Consider the following 24,754-nt stretch of genomic DNA (forward strand, 5'->3'; position numbering starts at 1 on the left):
AATCCTTCTCCAAGTGGTTTGTCTTTTTGCAAATACCACATGGAGGGTGGCCGTTCCTTCTTTGATCGAACCCGGTTCTGAGTTTTTCTCCTCCTTTTGATTTTTCTTCAAAATTTCTTTTCCCCCCATTATTATATTTTTGAGACCGTAATTTGAGTTTAGACTGAAAGGCACTTTCAAGTGAGTTTTCACTACGCCGACTCAGTCTAGCCTCATATGCTTCAAGAGAGCCAATTAATTCCGTTACTGACAGAGTCTCGATGTCTTTTGACTCTTCAATAGCGGTAATGACATGATCGTATTTTTCAGTCATGCTGATTAGTATTTTTTCTACGATCCTCTTGTCAGTTATGTTATCTCCATAGGCTCTCATTTGATTTACTATTTCTTTAATTCTAGAATAATAATCTTTTACGGTCTCAGTCTCTTTCATATTTAAATTTTCAAAATCTCTTCTTAGAGTTAGGAGTTTGACGGATCTCACCTTGACATTTCCTTGAAATTCTTCTTGAAGGATCTTCCACGCCTCTTTGGCCGTCGTAGCTCCCATGATTCGTGGAAAGATAGACGGTGTCAAGGCTTGTTGAATGTAGCCTAGAGCTGCAGCATTTCTTACAACATTTTTGTTGTATTTTTCCTGTTCTTCCGCGGACAGAGTTTCGTCGTCTTTTGGATTTGTAAACCCGACTTCGACAATATCCCACAAGCTTTGTGCTTGGAAATATGTCTTCATTCGGATGCTCCAAAAATCATAGTTGTCGCCATCAAAGATGGGGACAGGAATATTGTATGCACCAACGGTAGTCATGGTGTACTCGAACGAACGCCCAATACGGCTCTGATACCACTTGTTAGAATTGTAGTGTATTTAGATTAATTACTTGTGATGATTAGCTTAGTGAGAAGTGTTATATTTAAATTAGTTATTTGTTATGAGGGGGTGTTTTTGAAAGTAGTAAATTAGGAGAATAGTTGTATAAGATGGAAATGAACTTTTATTGATTTGTTGTGTGTTGTGTACATGGATTTTGCAAGGCCTCTTGGCTATTTATAGACTCCAATGAGTCGGTCATGAAGCTTCTAGCTACTACTAGTTCATGTAGTAACTTCTAGTAATTGCTTTACAAATATCTACTACTAGTTCTAGTTAATTCTAATAAATATCTACTAAATATAATTAGTTAATTCTAGATTACTCTAGAAATACATTAATATTTCAACATAAACGGATGTCGGATCATGATTGTCATCTCGTTTTATATGCGAAAGCCAGAGCTCAATATTAAATTCGGATGTTGCACTCCGAAAGCTTATGATGTTTACACGCATTATTTGTGATTGCATTCATAAATGTTCTTCAACAACGATTGCGTTCCCTTGATTTAGTGTTTATAGATGGCTGAAGATCAGAGTTCAGCAGTCGTAGCTTTAGTTGACGTTCGGAGAACGGACGCCAGTCCTATTTCATATCGCCACCTGGTTAAAAGGATTTATGCTGCTCAACTGTAACACATTGCTTATCGCTTTTGTCAAAATCGTCATGTGATGGAACTAATCGTCACTTTGTACCCTTTGCTTCTTTCTTTGATAAATTAGTGATCGGACGACGGTGACCGGAGTTCGGAAGACGGAAAATGCTTTCTAGATACATGTAGATAATATGCAACACTCAAATGATCATGAGAACGGACGTCAGTGTTCGTATTACGAAAATTTCCTGGAGCTGATGACTAGATAACGGATGTTGATTTCACAAGGCGGAAGTTTCCTTGAATAGATAATCAGTTGCCGGATGGCATTGCACTTGAGCTGATAACCGGAGAATGAGTGTTAAGTCATGATGGCGGAGCTACTTACTGACCGGGATTGCCGCTAGACAGAGCTAAAGGCGGAATCTGGATGACAGATCTTGCGATACGGAACTTGCCTTGTATAAGTGATCGAAGGTATGGCTTTCAAGAGTGCATTTGTTTGATTAACTGTTGTATTCGTGTGTTAGCCAGAAGACGGATAACGGTACCCGGCTGATAGATGACGTAGGAAACATCTTTTTACAATTGCTTATCTCTATCCCTTCAGAGTAAGATGTATATATGTATTTTAAAATACATTTGTTGATCTTTTGAGTGATTATTTATGTTCTCAAATTTGATAAGTGGATTTATTACATCCATGAGTTAAATATACATAGGATAGGATAACCACAGCTGTACGCGTGTAACTCCCTTGTCCACCCATGTGTGTCCTTTTCCTTTTCAAGTTTCTGTCTTCTTGATAGTTAAGTAAGACCCTTTAAAACGTTGCCCGGCATTTGTAATGTACTAATCATCTTCATGAAAAATATTGACCAGTAGCAAAACGGGGCACGAAATTGAGGCTTGAAAATATCTTAAAAAAGAATCCTGATGACGGATGACAATGATGAATCATGATTATTGGAATAAGACTAGTAAATTGTTGCAATAGCCGGAGAACGGAGACCGGATAAGGTCTTTATGAACGTAAAATTCGGTTGTTGTAAATGGATTTGTCGCCGGAAGACGGACCACGGTGGAAATAATACATCTTTTGTGCTTATGAAATTGATTGTTGAACGGCTTCGTTACGTTAAGACAAAGCTAGAATTGCCGTCTTGGTTCGGAGCACCGTTTTAAACTCAAAACTTATATATATCTCGAACGGCGGCCTGGAGTTCGGTCATACTTCAAAAGTTTGTATAATTGTCGTCTGTTTGAAGTCGAGGAAATTCGTGTAGCATCGTATCATCTTCAATTTATTTTTTCGTCATGCAAATGGAGTTGATAAGTGTAAAATTGATTCTGAGGACACAACACGTGTCCATCTATTTAAACGCATAATGTATGCTTTGATCTCTCATAGGATATTTTAATATGTAGAACAGATCACGAAAGCGCAACACGTGTCTATCCACTAAAACACATTTACGTGGTGAATATGTGCATGCAGATATAGTCCTAATGTACTTCTTTAATTTTCTTTTTGCACACCGGGTAGCACGGAGCAGATATGTATGAGTAGGACTTCTAACAAATTGCTTTTAATCCAGAAGGCGAATAGTAAACTGAATCCCACGAGGTGATGAATCATGGAGACTGAATCAAGATGGATAATTGTAGTCGACCGCATTAACTTTCTGTCAGAGTTTCCTTCAATTTTGAACGTTTTTGTGATTCTTTCAACGTATGAAGTTACTTTTATAAGTCAGAATGTATCAATTTTTGCTGTCCGGATGACGGACAACTTTACTGAGTATTCTAACTTTTTGCTTCTAGTCATAGAATCGGATGGCGCCATTTGTTAATACATATTTTTCTACTAGAGAGTAGATAAATACATATTAGTGCAAGATAGAATGAACCATGTAAGGAGTAGTTTGCCGATTGACGTTTACCCTCGGGACGAATCCCTGCAGACGTGGATCATGGTCTAAAACCATGGCGTGGCTTAAGTCAATCTTAAAATAGGGCTTACGTATTATCTGCCTGTATCTTGAGTGATAAAATGTACTGCTGAGTCGTACATGAGAAAATACGATGTGTAATGTTCAATGACATGAGATGTGTAATGTGCTTTGAAGCTGGACGGCTGAAGTCATGCGCCATGGAGCTGGGCGGCTGAAGTCATGCGCCATGGAGCTGGGGTTGCAGAAGTCATGCGCCATGAAGCTGGGCGGCAGAAGTCATGCGCCATGAAGATGGGCGGCAGAAGTCATGCGCCATGGAGCTGGGTGGCAGAAGTCATGCGCCATGGAGCTGGGTGGCAGAAGTCATGTGTCATGGAGGGTGGAGAGTGGAGAGTGGAGAGTGGAGAGTGGAGAGTGGAGAGTGGAGAGTGGAGAGCTGTTGCTTAAGTGTGTGAGAGAGAAAGTGAAATGGTTGCTCCTCCTTTCTTGTGTCAAATGAAGTGGGGATCTCCTCTATTTATAGGCAAAGTTTGGGCTAGTGGGAAGGTTATTGGGCTTAATTAATGGGAAAGCCCAATAACTCGCATGTCTTCACTAATTTGGGCATAACTTTCTCATACGAACTCTGATTGAGGTGATTCAAAAGCCAAAACGTCCGTAATTCAGAGCTCCACATCTTTCATTTTATGCGTCTAGACCGTAAGGTACACCATTAAATACATATGTAAATTATGTATTGAAGAATACCAAACCCAACTCCTATAATCTATTCCAAACCAAAAATTCATTTCCCCGACTATACAAAATGGATTCTTCATCCAGTTCGAATTCCTCCGACTTCGATAGCTACGCCGATATGGATTTCCATTCGAGCTCCGAGAACAGCGTCACCGGAATGGATCAACCAATTTCCCATCATCTATTCTGGATGAATTGGGGATGGGTTCGTAATATACTAAATCTCTGGAGACAAGAAGAAGGTGATCCATTCCATCCACCAAATTGTCCTCTTAACGATGAACCTGAAGCACTTACCGGCGAACCTATTCGAAACACCATTTTCTCGCTCATTTCTAGAGTATCTCGTCATGATTACATACTATCCCATATTTCGAATCTTGTTCATTCGCTCGTTCCAACCGTCAATCATCCCGGTATAATAGAAGAAGTCAACGAGCTTCGCGCTCGGGTAGTGGCTTTAGAAAATACGGTGCGAAGATTACAAACACCAGCAGCAGCACCAGCAGCATAATTTGTACCACCCTCATCAACGCCGACAGTACCCTTATCACTCCCAAAAATCTCAACATCACAAACTGTATCTTGGATATCAACAACACATATCTCAAAAACCTCATCGAAACTTCGAGCATGATCTTCGTTCTATATATCGTTCTACATCGATCATCTTCGCTTTACGTATCGTTCTACCTCATTTGTCTTCATTCGACATGGTGATTATGTAATTTCTAATGTTTTAGAGATTATGTAATCCAGAATTAGCGATAAATCAAATGAGTTTAATATTTTATTAACTCGTCTGATCCATGATTACATCTGAAGAAAATATAAATGCAAGCATATTTTCATAAAGATTGTAATTAGAAATTCTTTCGTACAAACTATTAGTGATGAAAATATTTTAACGGGTAGGTAGAACCCGAGGAATATTTAGATTTCACATTAATAAGTTACATTGTACATTCTCCGAATCTGATTCAACGGTCATTTGCTATCCTACTTACAACCACCGATATACGTATCCGTTCACTCCAGATTAAACATTTCCATTTAAATTTCATATTTGGATTCTTATCTATTCGAATCCAACAAGTGGCATAAAGAAGAAACATTGGGCAAATTAAAAATTGGTTAGAAACACACGAATTAACTATGAAGAATATTGTTAAGATTCCACGCTAACTGATCCGGCTAACTGTTCCCAGCTAACTGATTAACATTTAATTTATTGCAATTTACATTCTCGCAATTTTATTTATTGTCATTTAATTTCTGCAATTTACATACCGTCGGGACACATGTACAACAATACGGCGGATTAATGCCGAGACAACACGTTGTATAATGGGTCATGATATATATTTATTTATTTTACGCACTTTAAATAACGGGACACGTATACAAGGTTTCGACTTCTCATATCGACCCATCTATATATATATTTCGGAACGACCATAGACACTCTATAGTTGGCTATACAGGGTTGAGGTGGATTCCGAAATATATATATGGTTTGAGTTGTGATCAATACTGAGACCGGTACACGAGTCACGATACGTATTAATTAATTCGAATATTATATATATAACTGTATATAAATCATTGGACTATTGGACCATTGGACGATTAAAATTATTTAAAATATTGATTATAACATATGAAACTAAATAATTCTTCAAGTTGCCACTTGATTTCATCTTAAACCTCGACAATTTCAATCCGCGTTCAAACCTTTCATAATTCTTGGGAATATCTCAATCGAGAAGTTGAATCAACCGCATCTCATCTATGGAAGAAAAGATTCTTGCATATAGTTATGCTCTCAAAAACTCTTGGAGACTGAGTCAACGTTTAACACGCAGCAGTGTTAATTTCTTTAGTGTTATTATTTCCCAAAATAACTTTGCAATCCCTTTCCAAATTAGTCAATTTTGTCACAGTTCCATCAAGTTAACCTCGACTCCTCAGAAAGTTTGATAACCAAAGACCCAGATCCGTTAACTTTGAGAATGCTGACGAAGCAGCATGCTGTAGATGGTCTTAATGGCCAAAAGTGGATGATAAATAATGGAGTATTAGAAACACTCAATAGAAAATTTAGTACCGGAAAGCGAATTATGCGAAACTATGAAGTAAGCTGTGGACAAATCACAAAGAATAAGTTTGACTTCAAAGAATTTAAATGATTCAGTGCCTGCTGAAATCCTTAGTACGTACCATGCTCCTTACTCTAAAACCTTTGTGGACAATATTCTTCATCATCTTCATTATCTTAAATATTCTGAGATATCATCATATCTTTCATTATAAATATCCTCAATATTTCTAAAGATATTTTTATAACTATTCATATCCGAAATCATTCATTTTTTTTTGCGTTATCTGTATCACATCATAAAAGAAACTATTTTAGTTTCTAAATTCCGAAACCTTTGAGTTTAAAATATGAATGTTTTGAAGTAGTGTTAGAAACTGAGGCATGAGTTAGTATAATATAATGACACTTGATCAACGTCATTATACTACAGTAAGTCATGATAAGTTTCTAATGGAATGTAATGATTCACAGTACCATCATTATATGCCATGTTACACGGCTCTTACATTTTATCTAAATTCTAAAAATATCAAGAAAATATTTCTTGATGATCCGGTCTTTTCCAAGATAATCTGGTAATTTAACAAATCAAGATCGTGCCATTACGATTTCTTTCTTAAAACATCAACAATGATCATTCCAAAATCCATAAGTGTGAATTCTGGACCATTACAAGAGATGCTTAATCGCAAGAAGAGGAAACGAAAGAATAAAGCTCCAAAATAGAAATTAGAGTATAAATCGCAGCAAATAGAAGAGTGTATTAACTCTGGATGACAATGATTACAGAAGACAGAAGTAGGAACATCAAAGTATAAGGGAAGATAAAAAAAAAAACCCAACAACCACCCAGAAATTATAAACCGTATATATCGATGCAGATAGTGATATAAAGACACGGGAGGACTAGAAACACTATAAACCCAAGAGTATAGTAGAAGTAAATAGATTCTTCTGGTGGAAGATGAAAAAGAAGAATAACGGATGTGAAAATTAAGAGTATATCAAGAATCAGAATGGGATGGAGCATATTGATGAATGTCTAAAAGTAAGAATTAAGGAGAAAGAGTAGAAGATGTGGGATATGGAAAATAAGGAAACGAAGGGGTAGATTTATAGTAAAATATCCGACAGAAAAATCGAAACAGATTGCCGCATTAAATCAAAGAAGATCCTAATCGCCGAAGAACCAAATCTTATTACGTAAGATTTTCTTTAAATCCCTCAAAATCCGAAAATCAATTATAACCACGTCATCGGTTAAAACAATTCCAAATTATTCATTTCACTCTTCTGTAATAGCTTCACTCGTACGCTTCACATGATCGAATCGTTTTATCAATATTACTCAATGATGATAAAACTCCATTATCACTTCATTTTCGTTATGAAAACATTCCTGTTGTTATCCATAACGACCTCTACCAAATTTCGGGGACGAAATTTCTTTAACGGGTAGGTACTGTAACGACCCGGAAATTTCCGACCAAATTTAAACCTTAACCTTTATATGTCTCCGACACGATAAGCAAAATATGTATTGTTAAGTCTAGAAAGGTTTGAAATCTATATTTGGACAATTAGTCACCCTTTGACCAAGCCTGACGATTCACGAACATTTATGTGTTTATACGATAATTATACGTTTGTATATATATATATATATATATATATATATATATATATATATATATATATATATGTATTTATATATATTTAACATGATCTAAGAATGGTTTAACATCTCATTGAGTACTAATAACAATGAGTTATAAGTATACTTTGAAACTACTAACTTAAGTTTTCAAAACGATAACTATACGTAACGTTCTTTGACATAAATACTTATAACCTATAATGTTTATACATATATCGTATAGATATGTATTTAATCACTTTTAAAGGACTTTTATACATAAAACAATATAAGTATATTTACAAAAGATAGTTATATTTTAATTCTAGTTCCAATTTCTCAAGATTTTTACAAGTATATTTAGGGTATATGTACCCGTATCATACCCAACTTCTATACGTATTTACTATTAGTATATACACATCAAATCAACATCTAAATCAGCCATGTTACTGCCCTAGGTATAAGGTAATTAGAAATTGGAAGTATGTATGACTAATTATACAAAATAACAAACTAGAATTTTGTCCATGTCCCCCATAATCACTTTTTCATGTCTTTATATACCTCTTCCATTTTTAATTTTTACTACATCATTTCTCTAACCAAAAACACACTCTTAGGAACCTTAAGTGTTCATCACAATCTCAGCAAATAACCATGAAGATCTAGCTTCAAAAACAAGCCTTAATTATCATAACAAATTCCTTACAATAACACTTCAATAATCCTTCCAAGAACACAAATTTACTTCCAACCTTTCAATCCAACTCCACCACTCTTTTGATTCCAAGATTTTTTCTCATCTTTTCCAGTAGCTTTGTCCAAGTAACTTGAGGTAGTAACTTTATTCATAACCTTATTCGATTCATATTTATATAGCTATCTTATTTTGTGATATAAAATTTTAATAACAAGAACATAGTTTGAATGATTTCAAACTTGTTCGCAAACTAAATAGATCTTTCTAACTTAACTTTTAAAACACTTCAAGACCTGTAATATATCATAATGATATGCTAACTTAACAAGATACAACTTGTTTTTACAAAGAACGCCTTAAAACTGAATCTACGGCGTCGGAGTGTAACCGGGGGCTGTTTTGGGTTGGATAATTAAAAACCATCTTGAACTTTGAATTAGAAGTTCATGTTCTGGAAAAATGATATTTCTTATGAATATGTTAACACATAAAAATTTCATGGTTTAATTCAAAGTATAAGTATTTTTGTAAAAATGATCATTAGATGTTGTTTTTATGATGGAAAATGATCACTTTAATAAGTTTCACCTAAGTATGACCTATAACCAGTGATTTCGAATATAAACCATGGTATTTACAGTTCATATTCTTAAATTTTGACTCGATCCAAGGAGATGGCAAGTTGAATCAACAAAAACGGAGTTGTAACGAAGAAACTACGACTAAAATAAGATCGGGTGTCCAAAGCTTGTTTAACAACGAAAATAATTGGAGAAAAATTAAATAAATCATATCTTTCCTAATTAATATGATATTTCATATATATTTACTCATGATTTAGTTTTATATATTTCAGGACCACCCGTAAACAACACGAGAAGATTAATCATAAGACCTCATGAACGTACGCAACACGTCATTTGACAACACCGGTACTTTATGTACGCAATACGTCATTTGACAACACGGTACCATGGGTCAAGATTAATTCCGATCAATATGAATACGATGTGGTCTTTATTTATTTTATTAAGTAACTAATTATGGACCACTAACATCGGACTTTTGGACAATATTAAGACTACTAACATAAAAATGATAAAAATTATTATATAAGTATTCTATAAACTTGATTTGTTATTTTAATCATATGTGGTATTATTTTCTGAAACATTATTATTGTTATAGGTTCGTGAATCCAAGGACGGCGACCATATTTTTAATAAGTTGAAAACTTATTATAAATATACTTTTACAACCGTGAGTATATAGTCCCCTTTTAAACTCTAAATATTTTGGGATGAGAATACATGCATCTTTTGTTTTTCGAAATAGACACAAGTACTTAAATATATATTCTATGTTGAGTTGTACCTTTGTATATATCCCTAATAGTCTGGTAACTATTAGTTACATGTGGTTAACATGTAAGCGCGAATCCTATTGATAGATCTATCGGGTTTGACACCCCCACCCAGATGTTGTTCTAGTCACTACTAAACTAGAAGAACGGGTGTTTAGTACTTCGTTTTACTACATTTGGTACGGTGTAGCGATAACTTTGAAAAGGGAATATGCACGGAAAACATCTGTTAAGTATAGTTACTGGGCGCTCAACAACGTATAGAATATCTTTGCTAAAACGTTTATAACTATGAAATCTTGTGGTCTATTATTATATCGATGATAAACCTATATATCTCACCAACTTTATGTTGACCTTTTAAAGCATGTTATTCTCAGGTACGAATTAAGTCTTCCGCTGTGCATTAGCTCATACTAAGGACATTACTTGGAGTCGATCATCGCAATGGGACCAAATGTTAACGACTTCGTCCAGGAGGATTAGGACGGGTTGTTAAACATCCCGCCTTACCACGACCACAATATTGTCCGCTTTGCCCAAAGGTGCACGGATTTTTCTTGGTGACCACACGAGGCTTTCCTAAGAGGTCACCCATCCTAGTACTACTCCCGCTCGAGCACACTTAACTGCAGAGTTCTCATGGGACCTGCTGTGCTTGTAGCCCCAAAACGCGTTGTGTCTGGTAAGGATGGAAGTTACCTTATAAGGGACTCAAACAATCTTACACAAATCCATGTGGGATGGGGTATTACAAACTCCCCCACTTAGAATCCTTACGTCCTCGTCAGGTCGAAACAAATTGATAGCCAAGATCTATACCTCAGGAGATGTACGAGCCGAGTGCCCGTCACACCCCGAGAGGCTAGTGCTCTGATACCATCTGTAACATCCCACCTTACCGCGAGCACAATATTGTCCGCTCTGCCCGTAGGAGCATGGCTTTTTCTTGGTGACCACACGAGGATTTCGCAGGAGGTCACCCATCCTAGTACTACTCTCGCTCGAGCACGCTTAACTACATAGTTCTGACGGGATCTGCTGTGCTTGTAGCCCCAAAACGCGTTGTGTCTGGTAAGGATGGAAGTTACCTTATAAGGGACTCAAACAATCTTACACAAATCTATGTGGGATGGGGTATTACAATATATAACTTTTTTAGTACAATGCTTTAAAAAGATAAACTAAAAGTAAAATAAAGTAGTCTATGGAATACTATCCTTGTAACGACCCGGATTTTTCCGATCGTTTTACACTTATAAGATTAATATTTACATAAATTAAACTTTACCAACATGATAAGCAATCTAAATTATTGAGATTTATGTTTTTGAAAAGAGTTTTACACAACGTTTGACCGTCCAATTTGATCGATGATATCACGAACTATATAACATACGATAATTATATGTTTGTGTATATATATGTATTTATATATATTTAACATGATCTAAGGATGTTTAACATCTCATTGAGTACTAATAACAATGAGTTATAAGTATATTTTGAAACTACTAACTTAAGTTTTCAAAACGATAACTATACGTAACGTTCTTCGACATAAATACTTATAACCTATAATACTTATACATGCATCGTATAGATATGTATTTTATCACTTTTAAAGGGCTTACATACATAAAACAATATAAGTATATTTACAAAAGATAGCTATATTTGAATCCTCGTTCCGTTTTCTCAAAGATTTCTATACGTACACCTAGGGTATAGGTACCCGTATCATACCCATCTTCTAGATGTATTTACTATTGGTATATACACATCAAATCAACCTTTTAATTAGCCATGTTACTGCCCTAGGTATAAGGTAATTAGAATTTGGAAGTTTGTTGACTAATTGCATAAAAATACAACATGAAATTTTGTCCATGATTCCATAAAACACATTTTTATGTCTTTAAATATCTCATCCATTTTCAATTTTTACTACCTCTTTTCTTTAAACAAAAACACACTCTTAAAGAACCTTAAGTGTTCATCATAATCCCATCAAGTTACCATGAAGATTTAGCTTCAAAAACAACATTTAAATATCATAAGAAAACCTTTCAAAAACACTTCACAAATCCTTCCAAATTTACAAGTTTACTTCCAACCTTTTAATCCAACTCCACCACTCTTTTGGTTCTAGGATCTTACTCATCTTTTACAGAAATCTTGTCCAAGTAACTTGAGGTAGTAACCTTGTTCATAATTTTATTCGATTCAAATTTATATAGCTATCTTATTTTGTGATATAAAATTGTAACAACAAGAACATAGTTTGAATGAATTCAAACTTGTTCGCAAACTAAATAGATCCTTCTAACTTAACTTTTAAAATACTTCAAGACCTGTAATATATCATAATGATATGCTAACTTAACAAGATACAACTTGTTTTTGCAAAGAATAACTTAAAACTGAAATCTACGGCGTCGGAGTGTAACCGGGGGCTGTTTTGGGTTGGATAATTAAAAACCATCTTGAACTTTGAATTAGAAGTTCATGTTCTGGAAAAATGATATTTGTTATAAATATGTTAACACATAAAAATTTCATGGTTTAATTCAGAGTATAGGTATTTTTAGAAAAATGATCATTAAATGATGTTTTTGTGACAAAAATGATTACTTTCATAAGATTCACCTAGAGTTTGGACTATAACCTGTGATTCTGAATATAAACCATGGTATTTACAGTTCATATTCTTAAATTTTGACTCGATCCAAGGAGATGACAAGTTGAATCAACAAAAACGGAGTTGTAACGAAGAAACTACGACTAAAATAAGATCGGGTACCCAAAGCTTGTTTAACAACGAAAATAATTGGAGAAAAATTAAATAAATCATATCTTTTCTAATTAATATGATATTTCATATATATTTACTCATGAATTAATTTTATATATTTCAGGACCACCCGTAAACAACACGAGAAGATTAATCATAAGACCTCATGTACGTGCGCAACACGTCATTTGACAACACCGGTACTTTATGTATGCAACACGTCATTTGACAACACGGTACCGTGGGTCAAGATTAATTCCGATCAACATGAATACGATGGGGTCTTTATTTATTTCATTAAACATCTAATTGTGGACTACTAACATCAGACTGCTAACTACGGACTAAGGAATTATAAAAAGTATTAAAAGTATTAAAGGTATATATATGAAACGTTTATTTCTTAAAAAGAAAATATATTGATATATTACATATGGTTAGGTTCGTGATATCAATCGGAGACCAAGTCGTGTTATTTTCTTCAAGACCAAAGTGAGTATATAGTCCCACTTTTAAACTTTAAATATTTCGGGATGAGAATACATGCATTACGTTATAGACACAAGTGACTATAAATATATATTCTACGTTGAGTTGTACCACTGGCATATTTCTCTGTAGCTTGGTAACTACAATTTACATGGGTATTGTAAATGCGAATCCTGTTGATAGATCTATCGGGCCTGACAACCCCAACCGGACTGGACGACCAGTATTTAACGGTTGCACAGTACTTCGTTTCGTTACTACACTTGGTACGGTGTAGGGAGATTTCATAATAAAGGGAATATGCGACGCTGATTAAATGTTAAGTATGGTTACCAAGTGCTCAGCAACTTAGAATATTTTTATTAAAATGTTTACATATGAAATCTTGTGGTCTATATTTATATCGCTGCCGGCATTAAACCTATCTCTCACCAACTTTATGTTGACGTTTTAAGCATGTCTATTCTCAGGTGATAACTAAAAGCTTCCGCTGCATCATGTTGAACTTAAGCAAGATTTGGAGTTCGCATATTTGTGTCAAAAATAAAACTGCATATCGGAAGATTTGTAATGTAAAATATGTTGGAAATCGTGTTGTCGTTATTACATGTAAAGTTTGTAAGGCTAAGATTATCGCTAGGCGGTAATCATTATTATGTTGTTAAAACCTTGGTTTTTAAATAAAAGTTATGGTTTATATTGTAAAAACGAATGCAGTTTTTGAAAAAAACGTCGCATATAGAGGTCAATACCTCGTAATGAAATCATATGTTATTGTATTCGTCCTTTTGGTTAAGGTCAGGTCGTCTCATGTGGTATCAGAGCGGTGGTCTTAGCGAACCAGGTTTACATTAGTGTGTCTAATTGATAAGTCATTAGGATGCATTAGTAAGTCTGGACTTTGACCGTGTCGGATTCTATAAACTATTGCTTATCATTGTTGGTTAAAAATTGATATGTAAATATTATGAGATACTAACTTGATAGTTGTTGTGTGATAGATGTCTGGCTCAGAACTTATTATCATATTCAGTGACTCCGAACCCGATTCCCCATATGGTATTACAGTCATTAACCTATCCGATGATGAAAACGACACCTTTGGGGAAGACTCACAATATCCGGATGAACTAACTACAGAGGAACCGGAAAGTGAACCGGAGGAGGAAGAGAAACATGAAATTACGAAAGACGAGATCAAACTAGGAAAGAAACGAAAGGCTAATGAATTAGAAAATCCAAATCCCGAGATTAATAAGGATGTTGTGGCACCAACTTCACTGACACTACCACCCATATCCCCGCTATTCCTATTAGTGCTATCCCGGCATCTAGTTCTTCGGCCCCTCAGCCAAAACGTAGGGAAACAGCTAGGATTCGCGTTGGGGGATTCCCTGAACATAAACGTTTTGGGATATAGGCTGAATGATGCACTATTGTTTAAAACCATGGGAACAAATAAAGTTTTGTATAATATTACTAGTGTGGTTTGCTTAATGTTTGATGTAAGATAAGCTTATGTAAAATAGTGGAGTGTGAAATGCAATAATTTTCCATGGTTGAGTATTATTTGGATGGTAGTAATTGATTTCCGTACTAAGCTATTAAGTATGAACTTTAACGGGTAGGTACTACCCCAGATATAATTATAAAACGCTAATAAGAAGAAAAAGCTTTTATAATAATAACTGGTTCATATTATTAATAAGTCGCGATGTACTGTAATTACATACTACATCTAAAATATTCCATGTGAATAATTATTTTTTTTTCATTCTTATAGAAGAAAATGGCGCGAGTAAACCGAATGACGGAACAAGAAGTCGAGGAACTCATAAATCAATGAGTTAACGACAGAATGTTATGGGTCGAGGCTGCAAGAGCTGCTGCAGTTAACCTAAATACTCGTATAGGATGCACTTACAAGACTTTTCAAGGTTGCAAGCCTTCATCATTCAGTGGAACAGAAGGACCAATCGGTTTAACCCGGTGGATCGAAAAGATGGAGTCCGTGTTTAAAATCAGTGGTTGTGTTGAGAAGGACATGACCTAGTATGCATCGTGCACTTTACAAGATAGTTCACTCACGTGGTGGAAAAACTATGTGAAGGTTGTGGGAGGAGATGTAGCTTATGATACTCCATGGGAAGAATTCAAAACAATGCTAATCAACGAGTATTGTCCAAGAAATGAAGTTAGGAAATTGGAAGCTGAATTACGAAGTCTGAAAGTTGTTAGTACTGAACTCACCAATTACAATCAGCGATTCATGGAATTAGCCTTGCTATGTCCCGAATTGGTACCAACCGAAGAACGGAAGATTGAATTGTACAAGGATGGGTTGCCCAAAAATGTCAAGGAAAATGTTACAGCATCGAAACCTAAGACAATTCATGAGGCCATCACCATGGCAAATGAACTGATGGACCAGATTATTCTGGATAAGAACACCGATGTCAAGACATCGAAAAACAAAAGAAAGTGGGAAGGTAATCGTGATCGAGGTTACCATCAACAATCCAACAAGAAACCAGAAATTGTACAAGGTGAGGGTAGTGGGACAGGCGCAGGATACATAGGACGACAACCTTATTGTAATAGGTGTTATAAACATCACTCAGGCTATTGCAATATTGTGTGTGACAAATGCCACCGAAGGGGTCATCACATTAAGGATTGTAGGGTTCTTGTCGCAAGAAATACCAAAACTCCTGCCACCAACGCAAATGGAACTGCGTTAGGCCCGGTTATTTGTTTTGGGTGTGGAAAACCAGGACATATTAAGACTTATTGCCCGAATGCAGAAATGAAGAATGAACCTGCTCGTGGAAGGGTGTTTAATATCAATACCAGAGAGGCACGAGAAGACCCGAAGTTGGTTACGGGTACGTTTTCTGTTAATAATTTATCAGCATCTATAATATTCGATACCGGTGCCGATAAAAGTTACATGAATAAAGACTTTTACACTAAGTTAAATTGCTCATCATTACCCTTGGATGCTATGTATTTAATTGAATTAGCTAATGGTAAGTTATTAAGAGCCGATAAAATCTGTCATGATTGTAAGATAGAGATAGCCGGAGAAACATTTAAGATTGATTTGATACCTGTTGAATTGGGAAGTTTTGATATAATTATTGGCATGGACTGGATGTCCAAAGTAGGAGTCGAAGTGGTGTGTGCTGAATAGGCAATTCGCATTCCCCGAAAAGATAAATCAATGATAATGATTTACGGAGATAAAGGTAATTCGAACCTAAATCTCATTAGCTGTTTGAAAGCCCGAAAGTGCTTAGAAAAGGGATGTTATGCCATTCTAGCACATGTAAAGAAAGTTGAAGAAAAGGAGAAGAATATTAACGATGTAAATGTAGTAAGAGACTTTCCCGATGTATTTCCGGAAGAATTACCGGGACTACCTCCTTTTAGGTCTGTAGAATTTCAAATAGATCTTGTACCAGGTGCTGCACCAGTTGCTCGTGCTCCATATAGACTTGCACCGTCTGAGTTAAAAGAACTTCAGAGTCAGTTAAAAGAATTACTGGACCGTGGATTCATACGACCAAGTACTTCACCGTGGGGAGCTCCAATTTTATTTGTTAAGAAGAAAGATGGATCTTTTAGGATGTGTATAGATTATCGTGAATTAAATAAGTTAACTATCAAGAATCGGTATCCATTACCGAGAATTGATGACTTATTTGATCAATTGCAAGGATCATGTGTTTACTCGAAAATCGACTTAAGATCGGGCTATCATCAATTACGTGTCAAAGAAGAAGACATTCCGAAAACAGCTTTTCGGACACGTTATGGTCATTACGAATTTTTAGTCATGCCGTTCGGATTGACAAATGCGCCAGCTGTATTTATGGACCTCATGAATCGAGTTTGTAGTCCGTATTTAGATAAGTTTGTTATTGTTTTCATTGACGATATTCTTATCTATTCCAAAAGTGAACAAGAACATGAACAGCATTTAAGGTTAATATTAGAATTGTTAAGAAAAGAACAGTTATACACCAAATTTTCTAAGTGTGCATTTTGCTTGAAAGAAGTGCAATTTCTTGGTCACGTTGTTAGTAGCAAAGGAATTCAGGTTGATCCAGCTAAAATTGAAGCCATCGAAAAATGGGAGACTCCTAAGACACCAACGCAGATACGCCAATTTTTGGGTTTAGCTGGTTATTATAGAAGGTTTATTCAAGATTTCTCCCGAATAGCTAAGCCGTTGACAGCGTTAACGCAAAAAGGGAAGAAGTATGAATGGACTCCTGAGCAGGAGAACGCATTTCAATTACTGAAGAAGAAGTTGACTACAGCGCCTATTTTATCGTTACCAGAAGGGAACGATGATTTTGAGATATATAGTGATGCTTCGCGACAAGGTTTTGGTTGCGTCCTTATGCAACGGAAGAAGGTTATAGCATACGCATCTCGACAATTGAAGATTCATGAGCGGAATTATTCGACGCATGACCTAGAATTGGGAGCAGTAGTGTTTGCATTAAAGATATGGAGACACTACTTATATGGAGTTAAATGCACTGTGTTTACGGATCATAAAAGCCTTCAGCATATTTTTGATCAGAACAGCTAAATATGAGACAACGTAGGTGGGTTGAGCTGATAAACGACTATGATTGTGAAATCCGATATCATCCCGGGAAGGCGAACGTGGTGGCCGACGCTTTAAGCAGAAAGGAACGGGAACCAATTCGAGTACGAGCGATGAACATAAAAATTCGCATGAATCTTAACTCACAAATCAAAGAGGCTCAACGAGAAGCTCTCATTAAGGAAAACATAGGAAATGAAGTAATGAAGAAGTATGAGAAGCAACTCGTTATACGGGAAGACGGAATTCGATATTTCGCAAACCGTATTTGGGTACCGAAGTTTGGTGGATTAAGGAAGTTAATATTGAATGAGGCACATAAGACAAGATATTCGATACATCCTGGAGTTGGAAAGATGTATAAAGATCTTAAGACGCATTATTGGTGGCCTAATTTAAAGACAGACGTTGCAACATATGTTGGGGAATGCTTAACATGTTCCAAAGTAAAAGCAGAACACCAGAAGCCGTCAGGGTTACTTCAACAACCAGAAATCCCAGAATGGAAATGGGATGATATTACCATGGATTTCATCACAAAGTTACCTAAGACTGCTTAGGGTTATGACACCATTTGGGTAATAGTTGATCGTCTCACCAAATCTGCACATTTCTTGCCTATAAAAGAAACTGATAGAATGGAGAAACTATTACGATTGTATATAAAGGAAATTGTTTCAAGGCATGGAATACCTATTTCTATTATATCCGATCGTGATAGTAGATTTACATCAAAGTTCTGGCAATCACTACAGGAGGCCCTAGGAACTCGTTTGGATATGAGCACCGCATATCATCCACAAACTGACGGGCAAAGTGAAAGAACAATTCAGACTCTCGAAGACATGCTCAGGGCATGTGTGATCGATTTTGGAAACGGATGGGATAAGTATCTACCATTAGCAGAATTCTCGTATAATAACAGTTATCACGAGAGCATTAAAGCTGCACCATTTGAAGCACTGTATGGAAGGAAGTGTAGATCCCCTATCTGTTGGAATGAAGTAGGAGATCGACAATTAACTGGTCCCGAGATCATACATGAAACTACTGAGAAGATAGTACAAGTTAAAGAGAGATTGAAAACAGCCCGTAGTCGCCAAAAGAGCTACGCCGATGTCCGAAGGAAACCAATAGAGTTTCAGATCGGTGACATGGTTATGCTAAAAGTGTCACCTTGGAAAGGTGTAATACGTTTCGGTAAAAGGGGTAAACTGAACCCAAGGTATGTAGGTCCATTCAAGATCATTGAACGTATTGGACCGGTAGCTTATCGACTCGAGTTACCGCAACAACTCGCCGGAGTACATAATACGTTCCATGTCTCAAACCTTAAGAAATGTCTTGCAAAGGAAGATCTCACCATTCCTCTTGAAGAAATCCAAGTCAACGAGAAACTGCAATTTATAGGAGAACAAGTCGAAATTATGGACCGTGAGGTTAAACGGCTTAAGCAGAGCAATATACCAATCGTTAAGGTTCGTTGGAATGCTCGAAGGGGTCCCAAGTTTACTTGGGAACGAGAGGATCAAATGAAACAAAAGTACCCACATCTGTTTTTCCGATGACGCATAATAGGTACAATTTTAAAATTTCGGGACGAAATTTATTTAACGGGTAGGTAATGTAACGACCCGGATTTTTCCGATCGTTTTACACTTATAAGATTAATATTTACATAAATTAAACCTTACCAACATGATAAGCAATCTAAATTATTGAGATTTATGTTTTTGAAAAGAGTTTTACACAACGTTTGACCGTCCAATTTGACCGATGATATCACGAACTATATAACATACGATAATTATACGTTTGTGTATATATATGTATTTATATATATTTAACATGATCTAAGGATGTTTAACATCTCATTGAGTACTAATAACAATGAGTTATAAGTATATTTTGAAACTACTAACTTAAGTTTTCAAAACGATAACTATACGTAACGTTCTTCGACATAAATACTTATAACCTATAATACTTATACATGCATCGTATAGATATGTATTTTATCACTTTTAAAGGGCTTACATACATAAAACAATATAAGTATATTTAAAAAAGATAGCTATATTTGAATCCTCGTTCCGTTTTCTCAAAGATTTCTATACGTACACCTAGGGTATAGGTACCCGTATCATACCCATCTTCTAGATGTATTTACTATTGGTATATACACATCAAATCAACCTTTTAATCAGCCATGTTACTACCCTAGGTATAAGGTAATTAGAATTTGGAAGTTTGTTGACTAATTGCATAAAAATACAACATGAAATTTTGTCCATGATTCCATAAAACACATTTTTATGTCTTTAAATATCTCATCCATTTTCAATTTTTACTACCTCTTTTCTTTAAACAAAAACACACTCTTAAAGAACCTTAAGTGTTCATCATAATCCCAGCAAGTTACCATGAAGATTTAGCTTCAAAAACAACACTTAAATATCATAAGAAAACCTTTCAAAAACACTTCACAAATCCTTCCAAATTTACAAGTTTACTTCCAACCTTGTAATCCAACTTCACCACTCTTTTGGTTTTAGGATCTTACTCATATTTTACAGAAATCTTGTCCAAGTAACTTGAGGTAGTAACCTTGTTCATAATTTTATTCGATTCAAATTTATATAGCTATCTTATTTTGTGATATAAAATTGTAACAACAAGAACATAGTTTGAATGAATTCAAACTTGTTCGCAAACTAAATAGATCCTTCTAACTTAACTTTTAAAATACTTCAAGACCTGTAATATATCATAATGATATGCTAACTTAACAAGATACAACTTGTTTTTGCAAAGAATAACTTAAAACTGAATCTACGGCGTCGGAGTGTAACCGGGGACTGTTTTGGGTTGGATAATTAAAAACCATCTTGAACTTTGAATTAGAAGTTCATGTTCTGGAAAAATGATATTTGTTATAAATATGTTAACACATAAAAATTTCATGGTTTAATTCAGAGTATAGACATTTTTAGAAAAATGATCATTAAATGATGTTTTTGTGACAAAAATGATTACTTTCATAAGATTCACCTAGAGTTTGGACTATAACCTGTGATTCCGAATATAAACCATGGTATTTACAGTTCATAATCTTAAATTTTGACTCGATCCAAGGAGATGACAAGTTGAATCAACAAAAACGGAGTTGTAACGAAGAAACTACGACTAAAATAAGATCAGGTACCCAAAGCTTGTTTAACAACGAAAATAATTGGAGAAAAATTAAATAAATCATATCTTTTCTAATTAATATGATATTTCATATATATTTACTCATGAATTAATTTTATATATTTCAGGACCACCCGTAAACAACACGAGAAGATTAATCATAAGACCTCATGTACGTACGCAACACGTCATTTGACAACACCGGTACTTTATGTACGCAACACGTCATTTGACAACACGGTACCGTGGGTCAAGATTAATTCCGATCAACATGAATATGATGGGGTCTTTATTTATTTCATTAAACATCTAATTGTGGACTACTAACATCAGACTGCTAACTACGGACTAAGGAATTATAAAAAGTATTAAAAGTATTAAAGGTATATATATGAAACGTTTATTTCTTAAAAAGAAAATATATTGATATATTACATATGGTTAGGTTCGTGATATCAATCGGAGACCAAATCGTGTTATTTTCTTCAAGACCAAAGTGAGTATATAGTCCCACTTTTAAACTTTAAATATTTTGGGATGAGAATACATGCATTACGTTATAGACACAAGTGACTATAAATATATATTCTACGTTGACTTGTACCACTGGCATATTTCTCTGTAGCTTGGTAACTACAATTTACATGGGTATTGTAAACGCGAATCCTGTTGATAGATCTATCGGGCCTGACAACCCCAACCGGACTGGACGACCAGTATTTAACGGTTGCACAGTACTTCGTTTCGTTACTACACTTGGTACGGTGTAGGGAGATTTCATAATAAAGGGAATATGCGACGCTGATTAAATGTTAAGTATGGTTACCAAATGCTCAACAACTTAGAATATTTTTATTAAAATGTTTACATATGAAATCTTGTGGTCTATATTTATATCGCTGTCGGCATTAAACCTATATCTCACCAACTTTATGTTGACGTTTTAAGCATGTCTATTCTCAGGTGATAACTAAAAGCTTCCGCTGCATCATGTTGAACTTAAGCAAGATTTGGAGTTCGCATATTTGTGTCAAAAATAAAACTGCATATCGGAAGATTTGTAATGTAAAATATGTTGGAAATCGTGTTGTCATTATTACATGTAAAGTTTGTAATGCTAAGATTATCGCTAGGTGGTAATCATTATTATGTTGTTAAAACCTTGGTTTTTAAATAAAAGTTATGGTTTGTATTGTAAAAACGAATGCAGTTTTTGAAAAAAACGTCGCATATAGAGGTCAATACCTCGTAATGAAATCATATGTTATTGTATTCGTCCTTTTGGTTAAGGTCAGGTCGTCTCAATCCTGGTCAATGTGCTGAGTCGGCGCTGCGAAGTATCCAAAGAGATCATCATCATCCTCTAGTCTTGGTAAATACTCGAGTGGTTGCCCTATATCCAACTCAAGGCCTAGTAGTGAATCCAGACAGAGGTCTGACGGAAACTCCAGGTGTGATAGGCTCGGGAAAGGCTCCTCGTCAGGTATGCTCCTGGTGATCTCAAATGCCTGGGCCGTTGGTGGCTCAACTGATATGGGAATAATGACTAGGTGACAACCCTCAGGTAACTCAGTGACTAGAACTGGCTCAGTAACTAGAGCAGGCGGCGTGATGTGAATAGGAGTAGCATGTGCAGGCATGGCAGCTGAGGTAACTGAGTGAACTGAGGCCGGTGTGAAATTCCTGGGGGTAGCTTGTCGTGTTCGCTGAACACGACGTGCTAACTTAAATGACGACGGGCCCAGAGTACTGCGCAGCATCCCCTCGCGCTGAAGGTATGCTCTAAGAGCTCGGTAGAGCCTCTGTTTGTCTCTGAATAATGCCCATGTAACATCAGGGTCATTTAAGGTGGCTCCATAGTGTATCACCGTCTGTGGCTCATGTATCTCTAGTAGCCGTGTGTGCTCAGCAGGCCTCCTGGCTAAACGTCTAGATCGTCGAACATGATGAGTTGGAGGTGCTGTGCCAATATCCTCCTCAACACTCTCTAATATCAATCGCCTTGAACCTAATTGCCCTATTGATGGCCTGTTCTGATCAGCACTGCTTCCGGATGAGTAAACTCTAAGAGTCCTCCTTCTACGAACTGGGATGTAAGCTGAAGCTCCTGAACTTAGCATTTTTGCCTGAACACATTCAACAAACTCGTAAGTACTAAGCGCAAGTATGGCGCTTAGTTGTTAGTACACAGAGATAATATCTTAAGACTGAAAATAATAAAAATAAAAATAAGTAATAAAAAGGATAAGCAAGGGGTGCCTCCCAAGAGCACTTTGTTTATCAAGTCGTTACAGCTCAACTTTTCTTGTCAGATCTTCAGAATGGATCAAAGGTGAAGAGGTGCTCCTCCTTATCGTGGTCTTCTAGATAAGCTTTTAGACGGTGGTCGTTAACTTTGAAGTTACCCGTAGGTCCTTCCAATTCCACGGCTCCGTGTGAAAAAGCATGTACAACTTTGTATGAGCCACTCCATCTTGATCAAAAATTTTCTGCGAACTTCTTGAACCGAGAATTAAAGAGTGGAACTTTATCTCCATGGGCAAACTTTGTAGGAATCAATTTTGCGTCATGCGTAAGCTTCGTTCGTTCCTTGTAGATGTATAACGTTTCGTATGCTTGGTCTCTTAATTCGGCGAGTTCGTTCATCTGCATCTTCCGATGCTTTGCGGTAACTGAGGGATCGAGGTTGCAGGTCTTCAACGCCCAGAGAGCTTTATATTCAAGTTCCAGCAGAAGGTGACAGGCTTTTCCATAGATCATGCGGTAGGGTGTAGTCCCTAGAGGATTTTTGTAAGCAGTCCGGAATGCCCACAGAGCATCGTCTAGTTTCTCGGCCCATTTATTTCCATGATGGACGACAGTCCGTTCTAAGATTCTTTTGAGTGCTCTGTTCGTGATGCCTGCTTGTCCGTTAGTCTGTGGAAGATAGGCAGTGGATATTTTGTGGGTAACTCCGTATTGTTGCATCACCCTTATAAATTGAGTATTACAGAAGTGTGTGCCTCTATCACTTATTATAGCACAGGGAGCTCCAAATCGGCAGAAGAGTCTCTTCAGGAAGTTGGTAACGACTTTAGCATCATTGGTTGGAAATGCTTGGGCTTCGACCCATCTGGAGACGTAATCTACTGTTACGAGGACATATTCTTTCTCATCAGACTTTAATAATGGCCCCATAAAGTCTAATCCCCATATATCGAAGATCTCTCAAGGTTGGATATTAGTCCGAGGCATCTCATTCTTCATAGAGATAATACCTTGCCTTTGGCATGCGTCGCAACGCTTTACAAGCTCTTGCGCATCTCAGAATATACTCGGCCAATAAAATCCTGATTCGTAGACTTTTCTTGCGGTTAAGTTTGCTCCATGATGACCTCCAGTTGGTCCATTGTGACATTGGTGAAGAATCCATGCTGCTTGTTTTTCATCTACGCACCTCCTGATTATTTGATTAGGGCAAATTCTAAACAGGTAAGGATCTTTCCAGTAGTAGTACTTGGCATCCCTGAAGAATTTCCTTCTTTGGGAGGTGCTCATTCCCTTCTGTACTACTCCGGCAACTAGGTAGTTGTCCATGTCGGCATACCAAGGAGTGTCAGTAAATTGTGATCCTATGTGAGTTTGTCCTAAACGCATAAGCTGTTCTTCCATAAATTTATCTCTGATATCTTGTTCAGCAAGTTGTTCCATCGC

This window comes from Rutidosis leptorrhynchoides, chromosome 11 (assembly GCF_046630445.1).
Source record: "Rutidosis leptorrhynchoides isolate AG116_Rl617_1_P2 chromosome 11, CSIRO_AGI_Rlap_v1, whole genome shotgun sequence".
NCBI lineage: Eukaryota > Viridiplantae > Streptophyta > Magnoliopsida > Asterales > Asteraceae > Rutidosis > Rutidosis leptorrhynchoides.